Source organism: Passer montanus, unplaced genomic scaffold (assembly GCF_014805655.1).
Source record: "Passer montanus isolate IOZ18808 unplaced genomic scaffold, ASM1480565v1 scaffold83, whole genome shotgun sequence".
In the NCBI taxonomy this organism is placed as follows: Eukaryota; Metazoa; Chordata; class Aves; order Passeriformes; family Passeridae; genus Passer; species Passer montanus.
The window spans coordinates 520,240-542,696 of NW_024373590.1; the positions used below are offsets into that span (position 1 = coordinate 520,240).

Consider the following 22,457-nt stretch of genomic DNA (forward strand, 5'->3'; position numbering starts at 1 on the left):
TCCTGTATAGGCATAGAAAAAGCTCCTGCAGGAAATGTCTCCAAGGGCTTTGTGCCTTAAGTACAATGTGGTCATGACTTCATGAGCAGTGTCACCAAGCACCACACTTTTAAATCTGTCTCAAACTCATCTATTAGAAGAATTTCAAAAGTAATGGAGGGTTTTGTCTTGTGTTTATTAAAGTCAATGTATGTGACCACTGATGGATGCTGTGATTGCTGCTGACTGCCATGGGCCCTTGGTGTGGGCCACAGATCAGTCTGTTCTCATGTGCATCCAGCCATACTCTGCAGCTGACACAAACACTGGCCTTGGCTTCACCATGTAGGAATACCGAGGTTCAACAAGCCACTAAGTGATCCTGCAGAGACACACCCGAAGAACAACAGGCAACATATTTTTTAATCACTTTACTCCATTGGGAATAGGATTATTAATGACAAGCTTTTTACTATCTCAGTAAATGTTTGTATCTGCACACACAAGAAGAGAGCGAACATTCTGTGATTTTATTTTAGACAAAAAATAATGATGGGGCCATATAACTGCAGTAAAAATCCATCCTGAAGTTCTTACAAGAACTGAAGTTGTGTAACATAATTTAAGGGGTTTTTACAGTCATACAGCCTAATCAGCACTTCTTATTTAAACAGTATTTTCAGCAATCATTTCAGAAGTACATACACAAACAGGGTTATCAGTACTAATTGCAACACTAATATATAACACATACAAAGACACTGGCAAGCTTTTATCTTGCAAATTGTATTTGCATGTGAATGGTATTCATAGACTCTAAATTAAATTTTTTTTTGTTTTGTTTTTTTTCATCACCACTATTTGAGGAGGCAGGTCATACTCCTATATGACATTGTATTCTGGAGCTGACCTGCATTCCTTTCAAACCGTTTAATCACACACAGCTGACCAACATTCCTGGATAAAACCACCTAATCAAGTGAATTACAAATACCCCAAATGGTTACTAATCTCCATATATGTACAAGTGTGAAACTTGCAGTATCCAAATGTCCCTTTCTTAAAGGTGAATTACATAAAAGCAGAAGACCTGCCCAAAGCACTCCTTTCTCCACATTCAATATGCACTGGTCCTTAAGATACTGTTGCACCACATAGTTGTCTTTGCACATAAACACTAGAATCCATCACTGTAATTCATATTCAAGTTTGTTTTCTACACAGCTTGAAAATCTAATTTAAAAATAAAGAAATATAACAGCTTTCCACTTCTGGGCAACTATGTTAACTAAGCTGAAAATGCATGATGCTGCAGCTCCTAGATAGCTCAAGTAATGTATCAAGGAGGATTGTATTTCCTTTCATGTCCAAGTCACTGGGTTCAGATGACAAGCTTCTCAAGGTTGTTACTGCCTGATGACTTTGTCTCAGGACTAAGTAAAATTAAAATGGGGGGAGTAGGGGAGTTTAGGCACTTTCACTTAGAAATCCCTACACGAAGAACAGAGACCTACTTCGCTGGAGACTAGAGCATTTTCTCCATTTCCAGAGACACACATCCAGAGCAGTGCCACGTGCTGACTGATGTGGGCATGCTTGTGGTAGTGCTGAGTGAGCTCTGTGGGCAGTAGTTTTCCACAATGCCAAACTAGCATAAAGTCTCTTAAATTTCCTATATGCATCTCTCGGGCTTTTGCGCTCCTCACTCATCCAAACAAATGAAATTTAAGATGTTCTGTGTTGGAAAGGTAAAAGCACACAAAAGCAGCGGAAAGGTATATAAAGAGATACACAGGATGGAAAATGTGCCTATGAAAAGTAAGGGGGAAACAAAACAGGCTGAATCACAAAGAGGAAAACCCAGCCAAAGGGCTCACTTTTCTGTTCTCCTCCCGCTGCCATCAGATGCCTGGGTGGCAGGGCTAACCTATTTGGAAGATCCATTCTTCCTGCACCCCTGCAGTGCCCGAGGGACAGCCGGAGGGTTTCTACCCGGCTCTATCGAGCCCCGGCAGCGGCGGGGCGCAGCAGCACCTTCGGCAGCGCTGTCGGGGAGGGCGCTGGTTCCCTGCCAAGGCAGGTGGGACCAGCTGGGCGGCACTGCGTACCCGCGGACGCCACCGCCTCTGCCCACGCCAACCTGAGAACAAGAGCGATGCAGCGAGCCTTTCCAGGTTTTACAGCAGATTTAAAAAAAAAAAAATCTACCCCAAACCCATGGAGTTTTATTTTAAACAGACGCGAGGGGATTGAACTCGGCATTTTCAGGCTCCAGCTCTGCATTTCCATTATTTGTAGCGCAGCGGCGTGCCACGCGCTTCGCACTGGTCACGCCGGAGCAGCGTTTTCAGACGCCGCGGGCACTCGCTCCCGGCGATTCAGGACCCGCGGGGCGGTGGGGGCGGTTGTGGTGGCGGTGGCGGGGAGGCAGCCCGGGGGCAGCGCTGAGGCGGCGGGGAGGCGGCCCGGGGGCAGCGCTGAGGCCGCGGGCCCGTCCCGCCGCCTCAGCCGCCTCAGCGCGGGGTCCCGCGCAGCCCCCGCCCCGCGCTGCCGGTCACGTGGCAGCGCCCCCCGCATTGTGACGCAGCGGAGCCGGGCGGAGCCGCCCCCTCCCCTCCCTCCGTCCCTCGCTCCCTCCTTCCTTCTCCCTCTCCCTCTCCTCCTCCCGCTCCTGCCGGCCGCTGCCCGGTGGCAGGGCAGGGCGGAGGGCGGGGCGGCGGGAGCCGGGCCGCTGCCGGAGCGCTGCCTGCACCGGCGGGGAGTGGCGGGGGGCGGCAGCCGAGAGGCGGCACCTGGGTCCTCCCCCGTCTCCATCACCCTGGCTGCCGTGGGACGGCCGCGGCCGAGCGGAGCGCGGGGGTGAGGTGAGCGGAGCGGAGCGGACGGGGGCTTTGTTGCCGCCGACAGCGCTGCCCCCGGGGCGGTGGGAGAGGCAGCGCGGAGCCGAGCCCCGGGGGGGGCGCGGGTGGCGCTGGAGGCGCTCTCCCCGGCGAGGCGGCCCCGGGGGCAGCGCAGCGGGGCTGCCGGGCGGCGGGAGGCGAGGGCGGCGGGCGGCAGCGAGCGGGGCGAGCCCGGCCCCTCCAGCCCGCCCCGGGGAAGCGCTTTCCGCATGAAATCAGGGCTGAGCGCGGGGGGTTTCGCTGGGGCTGAGCACGTCCGTGATGTCAGCCTTGCGGAGTGCCTGTGGCGCGGTGTGAGCCGCGGACGCTCACCCCCGCCGCAGATCTGCCGCTGCTCTGCTCGGAGCCGGGCGTCCGGGCGGGCACCCAGCCCTCAGCACCCTCCTGTCCCGCCGGGCAAGCCGAAATCTGGAAGAAAATCAAGCAGTTTGTAACTGTGGGGAAACAAATGCCAAGTTGCCTGGTAGAAACATGCTCCAGGGCTTATGCTTGGGTCAGTCCAAAATCGTGTTTTTGCGGCAGCGGGGATCAAACCTTTTTCATACCCGTATCAATGAATGCTTTATATGAGCAGATGTAATTTATATAAAGAAGAGCTCGAGGATCAGGTTCTGATGGTACTGGATATATAAAGAATATGATTGGCTTAAAGCCACATCTCTTACAGGGTTATTAATCAGTCACAACCGGTCCTCAAACAGTCCCCTCACCTCAAAACCCACTGAAAAACTGCTAGTGCCTGTGTTTCCCGTGGAAAATCTTAGCATCTTAGCCTCGTTTTGTACCTCAGCATTCCAACAGCAAAAGGTAGCTGAAAAAATGTTTAAATAAATAGTACTGAAGCAAATTGCTTGACTGTTGGATCCTTCTTTGTTATTTAAATGGCTGAAGAAAGATACACAATCATACCAGTGGGAAATCAAAATAATTTTATATTTTGTGCAAATAGCACTGATCCTGTAGTCAGAAATTATATTGAATGATGTGCGTGCATTTAGCCTTCTGTAGCATGCTGTAGCAGACTTTTAATGGTGTCCTTGCCCTTACTGAATTTAGGAGTTATATGCATTGCATGTGCTTCCAGCAAGCCATAAAAAGCATGACCTCTTGTCTTACTACCACCCATAAAAATGAGATTCTTCACCCTAAAATCCTCTGCAACTTGCTCTTGTGTGAGCTCATGGTTGGTGAACTTGGTAAACCACTTCAGTTTTCATGACTGCTAAGCCTGCAAATATGCCTTGTGGAATACTGGAGGCATATTTTTAAGATTTAGCAGGTAAGCTGAAAAACTGGTTGCAAGAGCAGGCTTGGGGGATTGCTCAAGAGGTAGTTCAAACACAGTGGGGAGCACTTTTCATCTGAATGAAACAATTATAATTTGACCTGTTCAGTAGTCAAAGAGACACTTGCCTCATCACTATAGCCCATTTGTGGAAAGGCCTGTAGTGAAAAGGCTCCCTTTGTAAGGGGTATGTGGTATAAGACTGACTTGTGCAGACTGGCCATTCTGCTTAATACGGTCACTTACACTGTCTTCAACTGGCAGTTCACTTATTTTTCAGGTGTTTGTGATTTGTGGTCTGTGTCATTGGTTCAGGGTGCTGCAGAAAGCACGTGTGTGACTTGCAGCTTGTTCAAAAAGTGAGTAAAATAAAACTACATCAGAGTACTGGCCCAGTGTAGAGTTACCTCCAAATTCAAGGAGACTGGTTTAAAAAAAAATCTCCTTATTTTTTGAGCAAGCAGTCCAGTGCAGGCTACTCAAAAGGCTTTTTTTTAAGTGTAATTTTCGAATAAGGAGCTGGGCAGTCTTTCAGGTAAGTAAGTTCTGTAGAAGATAGTAGCTTACATTAGCTAGAAACTGCTTGTCTTAATATCTTTTTCTCTGATGACAGCAACATGGAAAGTAAGTATGTCATGTGTTCTTTGGGGCCAGCTTCCAAGTTTACAAAGAGCTGTATGTAAAATGAGTCTGCTTGGACAAGGTGACTGAAGGTACCCTTGAAGATTCAGTCCCTTAACGGGGTACTGTGAATCAGCAATAAGTAATTTTTTTCATAATTGCAAAACCACAATCCCAAATGTTAGGTATTTTGTAAATGTTTCTTGACTGGGCATCAACAGAGCTTGAAAAACTATGAAGTGTCCCTCTGCTTTCGAGTTGGCCATTTTTCCTCGCAGCTGAAATCTGTTCCCATGTGGACTCCATAGGTGCAAGAAGTCACACACACATCTGAGGTGGAATACCACTTGCATTGGCACAGCTCTCTTTCTTGCAGTCCTCTTCCAGGATGTCTCAGACCTTTGCCTAATTCCACAGCAGCTCTGTCCTTGGACACTTGTCTGATTACAAGCAGTAAAGGCAAAGCGTGACAGCCCCGCTAGAGCTGCTGTAGCTTCTGTCCTCTGAAATGCAGACACACAAGTAGCACTGCCTCTACGTGCCGGATATGCCAGCAAGAAAAGGAGAGCAGACAGCCAGAGGCAGTCCCGTGGGGTGGCTCATCTGTCACAGACACCAGCACAAAAGTCCCGTTGGCAGTGGTGCAGAGATGATGGTCCTGTGACATAGTTTGGTGTAGTTTGGTGTCTTGAAGTGGTGATGCTGCACCTCATGAGCACAACGGCAGTAGTTCAGCGGCCTTTGTGGGATGCAGCAAATTATCTCCCTCATCTGGTGTTTAAATGTTTCAGCTGACTAGATGAGGTGTGTAGCAGAGCTTTATCTGCACCCTTGTCTGTCTTTGATTGTGTGTGTGAAGCTCTAGAGGCAGGCAGGGAACTAAGGAGGCAGGGAATAATTATTGTTTTATTTCAATTTTACTAGAATAAACCATCTCTTTTCAGGTAGATGTCAAGAGGAGAATATTCTCATCCTTCCTTATGCAGGACAAAAATTAAAATTAAAATAAATGCCAAGTAAAAGTTTATATTTTTCATGTGCAAGTCTGTAAGTAATCTATTTGTCAGTGCTTTACTTTGTGTTGCTTAGCAAATACAGTGGTTTTTTTACAGTTGAAATCTATATGATCACTGTCAAAATGAAAAATATGTTAGAAAAAGTTGAGAAACATTGGATTTTGGAAGGGCAAATAGTAATTCTTTTCAGCACTTTTCTGAATAGCACCACAACTAAACTAAACTGAAGGAAATGATGCTTAGATAATTGGCAAGAGGACTTGGAGTGACATTGTGTCTGAGCTCCCCCTTTTTCTGGCAGATCTGTTGTTTCTCAAAGGAGGTAGAAAAGATAGGCTTACATGAAGCAGGTGCATAGTAAACACAAGGGAATTTCTCTTTAAATGCAAATGTGGTTCTATGATAGATTTATATGCACATTGGAATCATTGGAAACAAGAAGATAGAACATATGCATCAGATACTTTATTGATTTAAGTCCCTAACAGACTTCTGAACTGAGGGAGGAAAATAATTAATTAATTTTTGTGGTAGAAATATTGTGTGCTGTTTACCTGTCGAAGGTGGAACTATGATTTCCTCATCTACAATAAAGCACCCAGTGATTCAGAGGTTTGAAGGTCTTAGACTTATCAAAGAAAAGTACAATTCAGCTACCACAGTTTGGAAGTCAGGGCAATCCTTCATTTGGTATGTTTTCTTGTGTGTTAAGGAGTGGAAAAGCTTATTTTGAGTATGAATATGGCTGATTTGCACTTCATAAAGAATTATGAAGCAGTGCTTGAAAGTGTATTTTTTCTGGTTAAAGCATAGCATTAGGTTTGTGAGGTTTGCTGTAATCATTTCCTTTTTGGTTCAATTTCGTCCTCAGTTCTTGTTTGTAGTCAAACTGCTGGCATTATATTTGTTTATACCAGATAAAAAAGCATTGTCTTACTTATCTTTTAAACTCAATACCATGTACTACATGACCTCTTCTTACATATAAATCTTCCCCCTTCTCCTCCCTTCTGTTTTATTGTTACTGCATCAATCTGGAGCTTTCCATTTAAAATAAAATTCTAATCAGGAACTTAGCACTTCCCTTCAACCCCCCCCCCCTCCATTTTAACCAACTTGTTTACATCTGTGACTAAAAATCAGGCTGTGCTGCATAGCTTTCTTGGAACAGGCTGCCCAGAGAGGTTGTGAAGTCGCCTTCCTGGACCAGCCTGGACATGATCCTATGCGGTCTGCTCTGGGTGAGCCTGCTTTATCGGGGGGACTGGATACAGTGATCTCCAGAGGTCCCTTCCAATCCCTGCCATTCCATGAATCTGTGATGTGCATGACAGGGACATGCATGTGATTGTGATTTGAAGTTCTGCTTCTCTGCGGGTTATTCATCCATGTCGTTCTTTTGCAGGATCTTGCCATACTGACTCGCCTCTTTTACTTATAGAATTAGGAAATACCTTTAACTGCTTATACGTGCATGTACATTCCTCATGTTCTCTTTAACTAAAATTTGGATGTAAATATTCTGCCTTTTGTATGCTATGCTGTCAGATCCAGTTGAGTCACAGTAGTAAATTTATGAAGATCCCATGAGCTGTTTTTGAATGGGCTCAAGATTTTAAATATTGAAGTTGTCAGCCTGTTAAGATGCTTATTTGAATATTTGTAAAAGCTGTCTCCAAGATGCTTTTAAAAGCAAACAAAAAAAAGGGCCAAACAAAATGAAGCAAAATACATCTCAGAAATATACCGCACACAGAAGCAGAAGAGTGCTAGTAAGATAAATAAATGGTGTCATATTCCCTGACCCATATTCTGCTGTTCTAAGTGTACTCACTTCTCCTCTTATTACATGGAAAGAGTCTTCAGTTGTGTGTCTGAATTATCTTAATATCTAGGATATTACCATTTTACTAACTCATCCAAAGCTGAGCTCTGAATGAAGCACAATATTTGTGTTTGTTGCTAGGACATGGCCAAGAACTTACCTTGAGTTACAGAATGGAATCACCAGGAAAGTGAGTTTCACTTACATCATTAATTATTTGCTTCTCATTAACACTGAAACTCTGACAGGCTTGGTGCTGTGACCACTTTCCTGGGTGAAGAACCTTCACCGTCTGTGTGAAGAACTTTTTCCTAATATCCAGTCTAAACTTCCCCTAGCACAACTTCACGCCATTCTCTTGGGCCCTGTCACTGTCACCACAGAGCAGAGATCAATGCCTCCCCCTCCTCTTCCCCTCACAAGGAATTTGTAGCTGCAGTGAGGTCTCCCCACAGTCTCCTCATCTCTAGCCTTAACAGACCAAGGGACCTCAGCCACTCCTCACACGGCTTCACCCCAAGGCCCTTCACCTTCCTTGTTACCCTCCTCTGGACACTCTCTAACAGCTCAATGTCTTTTTTGTGTTGTGGCACGCAGAACTGCCCCCAGCACTCGAGGTGAGGCTGCCCCAGTGCAGAGCAGAGCAGGACAATCCCCTCCCTTGCCCAGCTGTGATGCTGTGACTGATGCACCCCAGGATGTGGGGTGTTGTTCTTTTGTTGACAAGAACTGAGGGTAGTGCTTGTGTAGTCACCAAATTCACATTTATAAGGCAGAGAAATTCTTCCACGTGCTTGATGCACCCCAGGGCCTTTTGGCTGCTAGGGCATACTGTTGACTCATAGTCAACTTGCTCTTGAGCCGAACCATCAGATACTGTTCCATGGGACCTTCCATTCCTTCTCCAGCTTCTCAGTCTGTCGTTACAGCCAGGAGTGCCATGTCCCAGGTGCAGAGCATGGCTCTTGCCCTTATGTTTCATATGGATGGTGGTTGCCCAGCCTTATAATTTGTCAAGGTGTCTGCAGGGGACCTCTTCAATGGAGTCAGCAGCTTCTCCCAGTTTAGTGGAATCTGCTGGAATAGCACTGCCGGGTGACTGGAGGTTTTGCTGTGTTTGAGTGCTGAGATGCTCAGGTCCAGACAACTAATTGGAGCACAACTGTGCATGTGCTCAGGGTTTCCACAGAGACAGGCAGCAGCACAAAATGTTTATCCCTGCACCCACAATTTTATGTATTTTACTACCTTGATTCTTCCCATGGTAAATTGGCCTGTATGTAATCCCTGCTGCTGTGATCCAGTTCCTCCCAGGTCTTTAGTTGTCTGAGTTAACATTAGTGTGTCTTTATACTCTCATGATAAGGCAGCAAAATATGCTGAATAACTGCATTCCTTCTTAACTTCTGGTTGTGATTTAGCAAAATGCACACAAAATCTCCTCAGAGTGAATAATTCGCCTATGCAGTCAGTTTAAGAACATGCGTGGATCCCTGTTGTCACTTGCTGGACAAAAGATAGTAAGCCATCCTTGAGAGGATGTAGTGTCTGTCGTGGTTTGCTTTTTGTAGCCAGTAGAGTAGCTGTAATGTTAGTGCCATGCAGCAAACCGCTGTTGGAGGAGAGGAGGTCCTGAATTTGAAGGATTTTATCAGCTCTGGGTTTCTGCATCACAGAGCAGGTTCTCTACTTGTTAGCAGCACTAATAGATAAAGAAGGGCATTGGTGTCTTGATGTTCTTCTGGAATGACTGTCCTTGAATCAGTAGGTAGCTAATACGCCTGCTTAGGTTAGGGGCTCAGATCCCAGCATTGGCACTGCGTTGGAATAGAGAGGAATGAGTGTTGTTTATATGTCACAAGGTTTCTCCCAGCTGCCTGTAGAGTGTATGGTGTCTCTTCTGTAGATGGTAAAACTGGGCAAATTGCAGTCCTTGAAGGTTCAGGTTAATCTGGCCTGACTCTGTGAATCCCCACAGGCGAGGCCAACCAACACATGGTACAGGAGTATAAGGGAAGTCCTCCACAATTCCAGCTAATAGAATTTAGCAAAATGGACACTCTCTCCAGCATATGTTCCTCATCAGGTCCCATATGCTTACAGTATGCTTCCAGGCTTTTCTTTTTGCAAATGCAGTTTTTAGATGAACATATCTACAGTAGCACTATTTCTGGATGTGTCTACACTGCAGTCGAGTAGTGTGATTGCAGGACATGCAGACAGCTCTGTAATTGCTTTGATCTGTATGTGATGTGAAGACATGCCAGCCTAGACTTAAGAGAGGGCTTTCCAAGCCTTCTGGACAGATTATTAAACCATGCTGAAGTCTGCTTTCATCTGTCTCCACTGCTATTTTTAACTGTCCTCTCTGGATCTGCACTGTCATGGATGCGCCTACACATGCTGACATAAATTCAGGACAGCATGCCCGCTTCATGCCCCCTGCAGCATTGCTGGTGGATGCTCTGCATCTGGCTGCACATCCATTATTCTTTCTACTGAGGTAGTCTGCTTTTCTATGGAGTTTAACTGACTGTCTCACTATTTAATTCCCCTCTCTAAGGAATTGTAGGAAGGGCAGTAGAGTGTCAGAGAGACTTCCGGCAAATTTCCACTCCAAAAATTAATTTTATAGTCCCTGTTCCAAATTTGATTGTTAAGTTTAGCCTTAAAGAGCCATCATGTCCAGGCAATTCATTTTTGCAAGTGTTAAAATCTAGATGAGAGACTGGGTTAAAGGGGCAAATTAGAAAGTGAGCATTTTAAAATGTTTCAATGTATCAAAATGTTGCATCTAGAGCACAATTAGGAAGGGAAAAAAAGTGAAATTATATAAATGATAAGAAATATCAGCAATAACACTAAGGTCATTATAATATATAAAACACAATTCAACTCTGTTAAAAGGATTTAGAATTATTTTTAAGGAAAGGAATGTGTATGTTTTTTCAGCATTTCAAGGAAGATCGTTGCACTGCTAAGAATTTCTTGGTTTGGTTTGTGGGGGTTTTATTGTTGGTTGGGGATTTTTTTTTTTTTGTTTTTAGTTTATGTAGTAAGGGATATTTTTGGTTTGTCAGATTAATTGTTAGGTTACTCCATTTGCTTGAAAATGAAGTCAGTGAACCTTCTTATTAAGGTACTCTTAATAAATGAAGTTCGACTACAGGTATAGTTGCACATCAGATTTTAATAATTTTTTTTAATGCAGAAATTGATTTTCTTTCTGCATTAAAAAACAATCAACCAACCAACAACAAAAAACCCCTGTTCTGTATCTAAGGATATAGTCTAAAAACATCTGTCAAGTGTCTTACTTCTTTCACTATGCACTTTCCATGCTATTTAACAAAGACAAGGGAGAAAACATAGCTTAAAAATGAGAACGTGAAAGGATTAGTTAGTGCAATGGGGTTTTTTTCATGCTATAAAAATGTTTCACATAAAATCTGTACTGTCAGACAAAGAGGAATACAAAATAGACGCTCATTTGTTACTGTGATATGAGATATGCTGTAGAGGAGTAAGGTGAAACTGAGCTTTTCAGCCTGGTGGAATGCTACAGCTTACTTGTCTGCCAAGAAAATATTTTGTTTCTAGATAAATGGTTAAACTGAAATAAATAAAATATTCTCTTATCTTACATCAAACAGTTCTTTAAAAGATGTGTTTCTTACTCCTGTCCTTGACACCTTTCTGAGGAAAAAGAGCAGCCTTAGTTCATTGGATGCTGTACAAGAATGCAAGCTAAGCCTGGTTTCTGCAGTGGTCTTGAATAAATTATCTAATTCTTTTAACTTATGAGAAGAAAATATAGTAGAGAACTGCAAATTAACAGTAGCAACATCTTTTTGTAATGTGGCAATCAAACAGTGCTTTATATTTTTGTTATGAAAAGGATTAATACTTTATGTTGAACAACTCCAGCACCTTCAAACTGTGAGGTTCAGGGTGCGGGACAGAGTGGGACATCCATCGCTTCTCTGGGTAACCTGTTCCAGTGCCTCACTAGTCCCACAAATTAGGATTTGTTCCTAATACCCAAACTAAACTGCCTGGTTTTTAGTTTGAAACTGTTGCCTCTGGTTTTATTTTCACAAGTCATGGCATAAAATGCCTCTCCAACTTTGTTGTAGGCCTTCTTCAAGTACCAAAGACCACAATGAGGAGATTTCCTCAGGGCCTTCTCCAAGCTGAACAATCCCAGTTCTCCGAGGAGGCATGTTCTATTCTTTTTATCATCTTTGTGGCCCCCTTCTGGGCTTGATACAGAAGGTCCTTGTCTTTCCTGTGCTGGGACCCCAGAGCTGGACGCTGCAGTGGGGTCTCACCAGAGCAGAGCAGAGGAGCAGAATCCCCTCCCTCTTCTGCTGCCCACTCTGCTTTTGGTGCAGCCCAGGACGTGTTTGGCTTTCTGGGCTGTGAGTGCCCATGGCCAGGTCATGTCCAGCTTCTCACCAGTACCTCCCGGTCCTTCTCCTTGGGGCTGCTTTCAATCCCTTCATTCTCCAGCCTGGATTGATACTGGGAATTGCCACAGTCCAGGTGCAGTGCCTTGCACTTGATCTTGTAGAACCTCATCTCGAGCCCATGTGCCCTCCTCTTGAGCCTGTCCAGGTCTCTTTGGATGGCATCCCACCCTTCAGGAGTGTCAACTGCACTGTCAGCTTGATGTCATCATCAGCCTTGCTGAGGAAACAGTTTATCACAGTGGCCAAGAACTGGCACAGGTTTCTCAGAGGTGGTGGAATGTCTCTCCATCCTTGGAGGTACTCGAAAGCCACATGGTGCAGACCTGGGCAACAGGCTTCAGCTGAGGCATGGGCAAGGAGTTGGACTGGATGATCTCTAGAACTCCTTTCCATCCTCCGCTGTTTTGTGGTTCTGTGAAACCCTGTGAAAAGAAGAAACCTTGTTGTAATTAATACACTCAAGACTACAGGAAATACCCTGTGTCTCTGTGATGGCAGCCTTGCGAGCTGCTAAGCACAGCCCAAATCATGGCATGGCTGTAGCCAGGAAAGATGTGTGCTTTCTTATATAGGTTGTCTTCATTGAGCCTTTTGGTGTCAGGTATGTGGGGTGAGTGAACTGCAGTGAGAGGCACCTCCCACTTCTAGCAGTGATCAGTACAGGCTGGAGATGTGGATAGATACACAGGAACACCTGTGTGCTCCTGTGCTTCTCGTTCTGGCCCTTCTGCTGTGGTTTTCTCTGGCTTCCTGTAAGCCCTTTTGTTTCCAGCCTCTGGATGGGGATAATAATGCTTTCTTACCCTGTAATAGGACTGTGAATGAGTTGAGGAATGTTAGTGAAACACTTAGACTTTACTGATGAGCATCAGTGAAAAAAGCTGCAAGGATATCTTCCGCTTGCTATTGGGCTTTGTCAGTCTAAAATTTTAAATAAATTTAGACTAGTTAAATGCTGGGTGGGGGAACACAGGAAATGAAAATGCACACCTGATATTTTTGAGTAGTTTGGGTGTGGTCTGTGTAAGACACAGACCACCTTTTGCAAAGCATTGAAGTGGGATCCTTCAGTTAGTTCCTGCATCAAAATCATCAAGCAAAGAAATGTGCTTATATGTAAATTTTGTAACATTGTGGGTTTTCACATAGTGAGGTTCATTTCTTTAACATGGTTACATTTTTTTTTAATGAAGGGTTTTAGGAATCTCTGAAGACACTACAAAATTTCAGCTTAAAATAATAGTACTACTTCTAATTGGTATTTCTGCCACCTCATTCCACAGTTCATTACAACAATGATAGCTGCACAGCTGAACACTAATGCTAGTTGTATCTGCTGCCCATAATATTTTAAACAAATAATATTGGATAGCAGTGTTCTACCTAGAATAGCATTGTATAGCTGAAGAGCTGCAGTTACAGTCTGTTTCTCAAATGAGAAAATAATGATAGTTTCAGAAGACAGCATTCTGGTTTCAGGGGCATAGATGTCTCTCAGGAATAATTTAGCTGTCTTTCACTGAATATTTCAGTTTCCACCAAACTATAATGGAAATAAAAGGTTCTTTTTTGACAGTGATTAAATTTACAGTAGTTTGCACTGTTTAATTTTTAAGAAGTTTTACAAATAACATCATAGTCTATGTTTGTGGAATAAAGTATGAAATACTTTATTATTATTGTTTAATAAATATTATTATTTATACTTTATACTGTGCACTTTCTCTACTGTCTTAATTTTAATTTTATGAAAATGAAAATATTTGCATAGATAGTGGTGGTCAAGTGTCATTTCTAAGTCAGACAAAAGTTAATGTTTGCAGTAGAAACTATAAAATATATATTTTTAATTTTCAATGTTTTTTGCTTTAAAAATAAATAAATTAAAAGTAAAACCTCTAATACATGCATATAGTATTTCTCAAAATTATTTTATTCATCAAGTAGTCTCAAATGAAAGTGGGTTGGTCCGAGTGACAAGAAGCATGAGTTCTGAGTTTTTTGAGTTCAAGGTTTGGTTTTTTGAGTTTGAGGTTTAGTTCTTTCGGTCATGGGCACCATGTGCACAGATATACACTCTGTATGACGTACTGTATGTAAGGCTGGCTCACATCCCAAATTGAAGTGTAGTGTTGGTTACCCACTGCTGCCCCTCAGTCCTGACTGCTAGTGGAATTCACCTTGTGTCAATGGAAAATTCAGCTTTGGAATTTGGAGTTTCAGAATTTGCTAGAGTGTAGCTCTTAGATGTTCTAGTCAGTTTCAGAGCACAAAGGATGGGGCAGTGGAATTGACAGCCCAAAAATATAAAAGGAGAGAATAAAAAAAGAGTGTAGTTGGAAGACTGGAACCACAGGAAAGCAGTTGCAGAGAAAACAGGCCTCCCACAAGACAACAGGACAGTGCATAGGCTTCACACAAATGGCGGATACACTTGGCATATTCTGACCCTTGGCATATTCTTGACCCTTACATAGGAGTTTTCCCTTGACTTTATAATTAAAGCTTACATGAAGCAGAAAATCGTCATGGGACTGAATGTAGGATTTTGGCAGGGAAATGTAAATAAGGCAAGTTCTAAATTTCTAACTTCAAGTACAGCATTTGAATGTTGCGAACTTAAGAGCACTCTTTGGCATTAATTCTTTTCCAGGATATTTCTAGAAATAATTGAGCAGGCCACTATGGGGCTACAAGGTGTTGAAATTCTACTGGACTATTATTGAATTTAGGTGAGTAATTTAAATGGGAAAAAGAAAGATGCAAGAAAGTGTTTGAAAAATTCCTTTTATTAATCTGTGTAAAAATAATAATGATTAAAATAACCTCAAACCCTAACATGGCCTAATAGATGCTTTCAGCATTAAAAGTATGTTAAACAAAGACATTTTCAATTGCTTGGTTTTATTGAAACAACACTTATAAATTAAATGTATTCTTCAGCAAAAAGAAAATGCAGCTTAGGAAGATTTATGGTGATGATACACTGATTAAATTGGTTCCATATTTTTATATGATCAGTACCTGAAGAAGATAAAGTGAATAAGGATGCAAAGTACTAGGAAGAGAAACTAAAGTCAGGATTCTGTGTAACAGAACTTAAGTATCAAATAATATAATTTAATTAAAATTAAAAAAATACTGAGCAAAAACTTATGAAGGGTTACTGCCCTAGTGCTACTGCTCCCAGTGCTGCTGCCACTAGTTCTGAGAAAGAAGAGAAACCTCAGTTTATGGTTTGAAACAAGAGTGCAGTGAGTCACATCTGCTTTATTAAAGATGTTGACACAGAATCCTCCACCTCCCCCTAAACCAAGGCATGATTTGGAAAGGCTGAGCTCTGCTATGCTTGATTTCATCCTAACATGAATGCTGCAGCCTACATTAGCAGTGGTAGTTGCCATAAGGCCTAAGTTGCTCTCTCCTACTTTGGGGCCAAGTATCTGGTTCCTTGTGGATGTGGTTACTAGGGTGTATTATTTTTGGATTTTTACATAAGAACTAGGCTACCAAAAGAAGGCATATTTTTTATTTCTGTAGTTCATGAACTCACAACAGCCCTGCAGATGTTCAATATTCATTGCCTTTGCCAAAAGACTAGAAGTTGTGAGTGCTTTGACAGTGCAGTATTTTTTAAATTGTACCTCGAGTAAAAAGTTATTAAATAAAAATATCATGCATATTTTTATGCATTAGTTTCTTCTTGAGTTGATTTGGAACCATATCGAACCATTAATTTTTTAAATGTTCTGCTTGATTCTCCTCAAATGCGTATCTCCAAAGTCTTGCTCAAGTAAGTATGAGGGCAGTGTACACACACATTTTCTTCTGTGCTGTTTGTTTCCTTTAGTAAAGTATTGTGCTGCTTTGAAGTGGTTCTAGGTGACACATGTGCTTTACATTTTCAGCCACCACTTAGGATACACTGGTTGAATTTTCATTTTTTCTGTCTATTTCCATACAGGACATGTAGTGGTTGATGTCTTGAGAAGTGGCATACGGTCTGTTACAAAGCCTGATAGGGAATGTAGAGATGCAGAGCAAGACATTATCAGTATTCATGTAGTTAATTCCTTCTTATTTGACGATGTTACTGAAAGTTAGTTACACATCTTTGTTTTCTGTGTGTACATTAGCAGTGTACTAGTTGTGTAAAATACCTCAGGACTCAGGTCAGCTGATTTCCCAGTCCTTGTTTAGCAGTTGCCTCCTGAATTTAAGGGCATAAGCACTGGCTTTATTGTGGAATGCACTGTATTTGTCACTAATATTCTTTGAAATAAAAAAGAGAGCTGCAAATAATCTTGACATGTAATAACACAGCATTTTATGTCTCTCAGTGTTCCAAGTGACCATGACTTGATCCATGTAAGTCTTTGGTTCAGTCTCAAATCTAGGTTTAATGAAGGATTTACAGAAATGCTTGTACTTTCATATTGATTGATGCGGTGTTCCATATATATTTTACAGTTCTGCATTATAAATTATTTGATGTTTAAGTATAAAAAAACAGATGAAAACCTATAGCTTTAATATTATGAATGCAGAGAAGATGGATATATACACATAAATACGCTCTGTACTTGTGATTGTTGAACCTCTACATATTAAAATGTATTATTCATTTCTGCCAACAGTCATGAGTCAGTGGAAAATAATGGGCACAATCATTTGAAAAATGCGCCTTCACTATTTGCTTGTATTCATCTCAAAGTTCAGACTGCAAATGTGTAACCATTCATTTTACTGTTCTCAGTGATGCATGTTAGCCTCCTGAGGATTCACATTTATGAACATCCTGCACTGGCACTGGCAGAACAGAGGGGTAACATGAAATAAAATTTATTTCTGCTAGAGAATTTAGTGATATAAGAGGTAGTTATTAAAAAGAATCAACACTCAACCTGATTTTGTTAGTTCAGCTGCTGAATTTCCACTAGTAAAGTAATAAATTTAATTTGCAGTGGACTTTCCTAGTAATTGCAAACATTGTATGTACATTTTCTCCAGGGAGTCACACTTTGGAATAGCAGTGGGGATTTTTCCTGAAATTTTGCAGGAAGTAGAGAAAAAAGATGAATGTCTTTTAAGATTAGCTTGTAAAGAAAGATTTTCTGGTCAGATTTCACTTCTAAAATGACTGAAGAACAGATTTGTGAAATTCCTGATGTTCTGCTCAATCTTAATTTTCCATGGAAAATTATGTCATACATAATCTCCAGATCTATATGTGAATGTATTATTTTAACCTGAGTTTGGTGTTAGCATTGAATTACCGGTACTCAAAACAAATGTATTTGAAGACTCTTTGGCTAGTTTTGCTTAAGAAAATATTTTTAAAGCTCAGAGGAAGTACAATGAACTAGTTACTAGCTGCACAATTTATACTTGAGTCTTTGTACATTCAGTGCTACAAAATACATCAATGGCAGGTTTCCCAGTGTTGTGTATGTTCTGTTTTATTTGTTTCAGATTCTGCTTTTGGTCTAGTTTAACATTATTCATGGCTTGATAGGATATGTAATTTTTTCCCTTTGGTTCAGTTGCTTTTGTTTTGGTTTAGTGTACTCATTGACATGATATCCTTTATCATATCAAAAGCAAAGGAAAAAGCCCTTTCACAGACCCTGACAGAACTGCTTTTTACATGTTGCTGAGATCTTGCAGTTTCAAAAGTTGTGCTGATTATAGGGTAGTACAGTGTGATAAATCATAAATTCAATCTTACTGGAACCTCCATAAGAAAATATTGCACTATCAATTCATTGCTCTAATATTGGCTCTGGGAAGAGTTTGGAATTCAAATATTTTTTTTCTTCTTTTTTTTCTTCTTCTATTAATATTTTAAAACATGTTAAGGCTCATGGTTATGATGAGGAAGAAAGCAAAACATAATAAATAAACTGCTTTGAGGGAGATGGCTTCCATGAAATTGAGAAAGTGAGAAAATCTCCAGTGCTGATATTTACATCACTGTAATTCTCCAGAGCAAAGGAAGTAATTCTCTTTTTTTGCTTTGTAAACTAAATCTAGTGTGCATTAAAAAAAGAGATATAATATTTGTTTTGCATCCCTCACTCAAACTCTGTGGGGTACTTTAAGGTTCCCTGTCCTGTTGATGGAAGTGGTGATGGTTTGGAGTCAGCATGGCTGCTTATAGAACTTCTACATCATTCACTGGTGAAAGTGGAAGGGTAATCAGTGCTTGCTCTTTTCTAGACTCAAAGGGAGCTTTTTAAATATCTGAATTGAAAAGTATGTATGTGTTACAAGTTCACTTAAGTTCATTTTTGGAGGCTGGCTGATGCAGCAGCTCTGGATTTCAGGTGGGTGGGTGGATCTTTTACATTAAGAGCAATTACTGCCTTCTTCTTCAGTGTAAATCTGAATTTTAGGTTCTTTGGTAGATTATGTAGAGTGGAATATTCTGTAGAATTGCTTATTATATTCAGTCCTGGTTTCTATATGCACAGAATTACACAACGGTGTATTTTCTGTCCTAGTGAGAATGCCAGCTGATTCTGGAGGATCTTGTTTAGACCTGGCTTTCCTTATGGAAAGAGCCACTCCCCTCAGCATTAAAGGATTAAGCATTTCTTACTTAAAAGGTCCTGCTAGGGCTTTAAAGAATTTGTACAAGCATTAACTAACTTGGAGGCAAAAGGAAAGTTGCTATGATCATGCAGCAAAGAATGGAGCTTCCTAAGTATTTTGGTGATAGGTTCTTTGGATCTATCAGTTAAGGGAGAGATTAGTGTCTTTATCGCTTACAGTTCTACAGATGTGCCTGATCTCTTGTGGAAGCTCTTTCATAAGCTGCTTAGTAGTTTCTTTGTGTGACTCTCCAGCACTTTATGGCTCTGCATGCATTTCTGGAAATCCTCAGAGAATGGTACTGCTACAAAACTCAGTTTTGCTGGTCGGCACTTGTGATGGTGGTGGATCTGTGAGTGTTTGAACAGCCAAAGAGGGTGAAATCCTTCATTAATGGTCAGAATTTTGAGAACTTGGCTCTGAGGGCTGGAAACAGTTGGATCCAGGATGTCAGACAGATTGGACTCTGACAGCTGCAGACAGTATACTCTTTTCTTTGCCTGGCATGGTTCTGCTGGAATTGTAAGGCATCGTCTCTTATCTCTTAAGAGCATTTGTGAGGGTAGCAACTGACTTTTGAATAGCAAGACTATAGATTTTCAAAGATAGATTTGCTAGATAACAAGCAGCTTAAGATTATATTAGTCAGTAGCAGCTAACTCCTTAACTGACATAGCCATCCAAAGTTCCTTTTCAGACTGTATGGGTATGATAAATATCAGTGAATCATCTGTGTAATTGAAACACCATATGAACATCCTGGACCACATAAGGTTCATAACTTTGTCAGTATTCCAAAATTCAATTTCTGGGATTGGCAATGCTTTCTTCTGCGTAGTAGGATATACAAAGCAGGAAATCCTTATTCCTCTTTCCCACCAGATGTAATGCCCCTTTACCTTGCGACAAGTGAATGGAAAGGATTGGAGCTTGTTTAAAAGGAATAATCTCTTAAACAGTTGCAACTGGCGCTGATTTGCTCTGAGTGGTGTTAAAGCTGTTTTCCCTTCCTGAAACTGGGAGAGATCCTAACTGATTGCTTGTTTCAGTGTATATGTGGGTGAAAAAGAGGCAGTAAAAGAAGTACTCTTCTGTTGGGAAAAAATGGAATAACAACAGTGTCTTACAACACTGCCAACTGGTTGTTGTATAAATGCAGCCAACTGCATTAATACCCAGTGAAGTGACTACACTTGTACCTTGGTCACATGCCAAGACTAATGATTTGTTTTATAGATGCTGAAAGTTATGTTAATAAAACTGCAAATTATCCTGTAGTATAGTAATCCACGAGCACAAGCTTTCTTATGACTGTATTGTTTACTGAAAAACTAAACATTCTAACATTGATTCTTAGTTGTTTGCGTAGATTTTTAAACCAAATCTAGCCAATCAGTGTTTCTGCTTACTTCTCAGTTGCAGACAACTACATACTTACTTGTCATGCTAAGCTGATGTTTGCCAAATATTGTCAATTTGGGATGGGGGGGGGTTTTCTTCTATTCCCAGTTTTTAATTTTATTCTTTTACATCCTCCTAGAGCTAGGAGTAGAAATGTTCATTGGCATAATTTTTGAGTGAAAAAACAAGAGACTGTGGTATTTGGCCATACATTCATTCAAATCCCTGTCAATAGATTATGCTAAATGTAACAGCTGTTCTTGGTGGGCCCAAGAGTCATGACTAGAAAAGAGTTTGTAAATGCATTTCAGGCCATCACAGTGGAGGTGGAGGACTTGAGGAGGTCTGGAAATGAAGATGATAGTTCATTGGTGAAAGATCAGTTCTTCACTATGTATGATAAGCAATTTGGGAGTACAGCTTATATATTTTAAATTGCAGTCCTTCTCAGAGGTCATCCTAAGCTATATGTTTGTTTCACTTGTGAAAGCCAGCAGCTAGAAACCAAAATGGAGTATTAATTAATATAACCAGAGATCAGAATTACCTGGCGTATTTGGTATGCTTTTGGCATGCTTTTCTTGTTGCTGTGAACAGAAATGTAGTTTGTCTGGATGAAAAATGAGGCTACCACAGAGGAAAAAGCTTAATTTCAAATCAGTCAGTAAGTAAGTAAGTGTGTTTCTGTTACTCCCTAGTGGTTTACTGCAAGGGCCTATCTGATCATCTTTAGCTATTAAACACCCTAATTCACTCTTTATAGCTGAACATGTTTTAGTAGGTTTGCAAATGACTACAGGTATGGTGAAGTTTGAGTAGGACATATAAAAGAAAAAATATGTTTTAATTTGCACAGACTATGTAAAAATAAATGAAATTTCTTTTAAACAGTTGTGATAGACTCATCCTTATAATGTTTTGAGGGGTTTGGGTACATTTGAAACTTTGAGGTCATTGCCTCAATTTTCCATTAATTTGTGACTAAATTTTGTTCATTCAGCTTCATATGCTTTAAAATGAGGCTCTAATTAAACTGTTTCAGTAAGCTGCAAACATTTCCTGTTATCCAGCTCTGATTTTCCTACCGTTGTCACCCATGTCCATGTATTCTGAGGTTTTTCCAGACAACAAAGCTGCTTTTTGGCTCCTTCATTTCCTTTCCATGTGTCGTTGATTAACAGTGACACCCACAGAAGTATCTAGAGCCCTCTAGGCAGAGCACTTCAAACCTTGGGCTTTAAAGAGTAACATGTAACGCGGAGAAGTCTGAATAGTTTCTGGAGAATGGAGTCCTGGATAGAAAGTAACAGAAATGCAAATGAAAAGTTTTCCTGTTTACTTTAGTCATTTATAGTGTGGAGTCAAAACCGAGAGATAGATTTAAACTTTAGTGGTAGAACATTTGTGGTCTGGTTTCCAACTGTAGTAGCAAGTCATTGTGGCCAACTAACATCCAAAAAGTTAAAAATACTATTGCAATATTTTTGCATGTGGTAAAGGAAAGCACAGTAGTTCAAAAATTAATGTTACCATCTGTAGTATTTCAATGTGGAGGACATTGGTTATGAGTTTCTGTATGTTCATTAGAGATCTGACTTTTTTCTTTCCCTCCTGCATTTTCTGCAGCTATTTCTACAAATGCAGCCTAAGTATGAGCATAACACTGGTAAATCAGAATAGAGGGGTTGTAAATCCACTTTTTACAGATTTAGTAAATTACACAGATCAGAAGTGTATATCCCCTTTGTTATCCGTGCTGTCTTTTGAACACATAATTTGAAGTTGCACAAATTGTAAAGGTCAGTTTTGTTCCAGTGAGTACAATACAATGAGGCTTGACTGTTCATCTGTCTGATAAACAATTCCGGAAAAAAACAACATTTGAAAAAGAAGATGAGGCATGAGACAATGTACACAGTAATCCTGGCAGACTTCTCATTGCTACTGATTCTGGTTTTGACAAAAATAGATAATTACAGTAGGTGATACTGGATCATAGAGCTTTTCAGAAAGACTAATTGCTAGGTTTCTGATTTGGAATATCAAAGAAACTATATTTAAAATAAAAAGCTCCAAATACTTCTTGAGTTTTTCTCTGGTTGCACTGAGAATTTTTCCATGTCTATAATGTGGTCTCATTTTTCTCTAACTGAATTGTCATGTTTGACGCAGGAGGGCAAAAACCCAGTTAAGAAGCAGTGAAGAAAAAATAGTTGAGAAAACCGTTCCATTCATTTTAGATTGTGATGAGTGATCTACATTTTTCAAATGGTGAAGTTTATTAAAATTTTCAGCAATGTTAGTGTTCCTCATCCAGAAATTTGTGACTTTTATATGTCCCTAATGGCTTATAGATATTTAGCT

At 41.0% G+C, this 22,457-nt stretch overlaps 1 protein-coding gene across 3 annotated transcripts in view; it reads left to right on the top strand.

Annotated features, from left to right (window-relative positions):
• The first annotated feature begins 2,599 nt into the window (after window positions 1-2,599).
• Window positions 2,600-22,457, top strand: part of LOC120513575 (synuclein alpha interacting protein) — an 86,399-nt gene continuing 66,541 nt past the window's right edge. The window contains exons 1-2 of one of the 3 annotated variants that reach the window (XM_039733140.1): window positions 2,600-2,843; window positions 14,752-14,830. The gene's annotated coding sequence lies outside the window, so the exon portion shown is untranslated. The remainder of the gene's footprint in view (window positions 2,844-14,751; window positions 14,831-22,457) is intronic. The other 2 variants (XM_039733139.1, XM_039733142.1) reach the window with 2 other exon arrangements.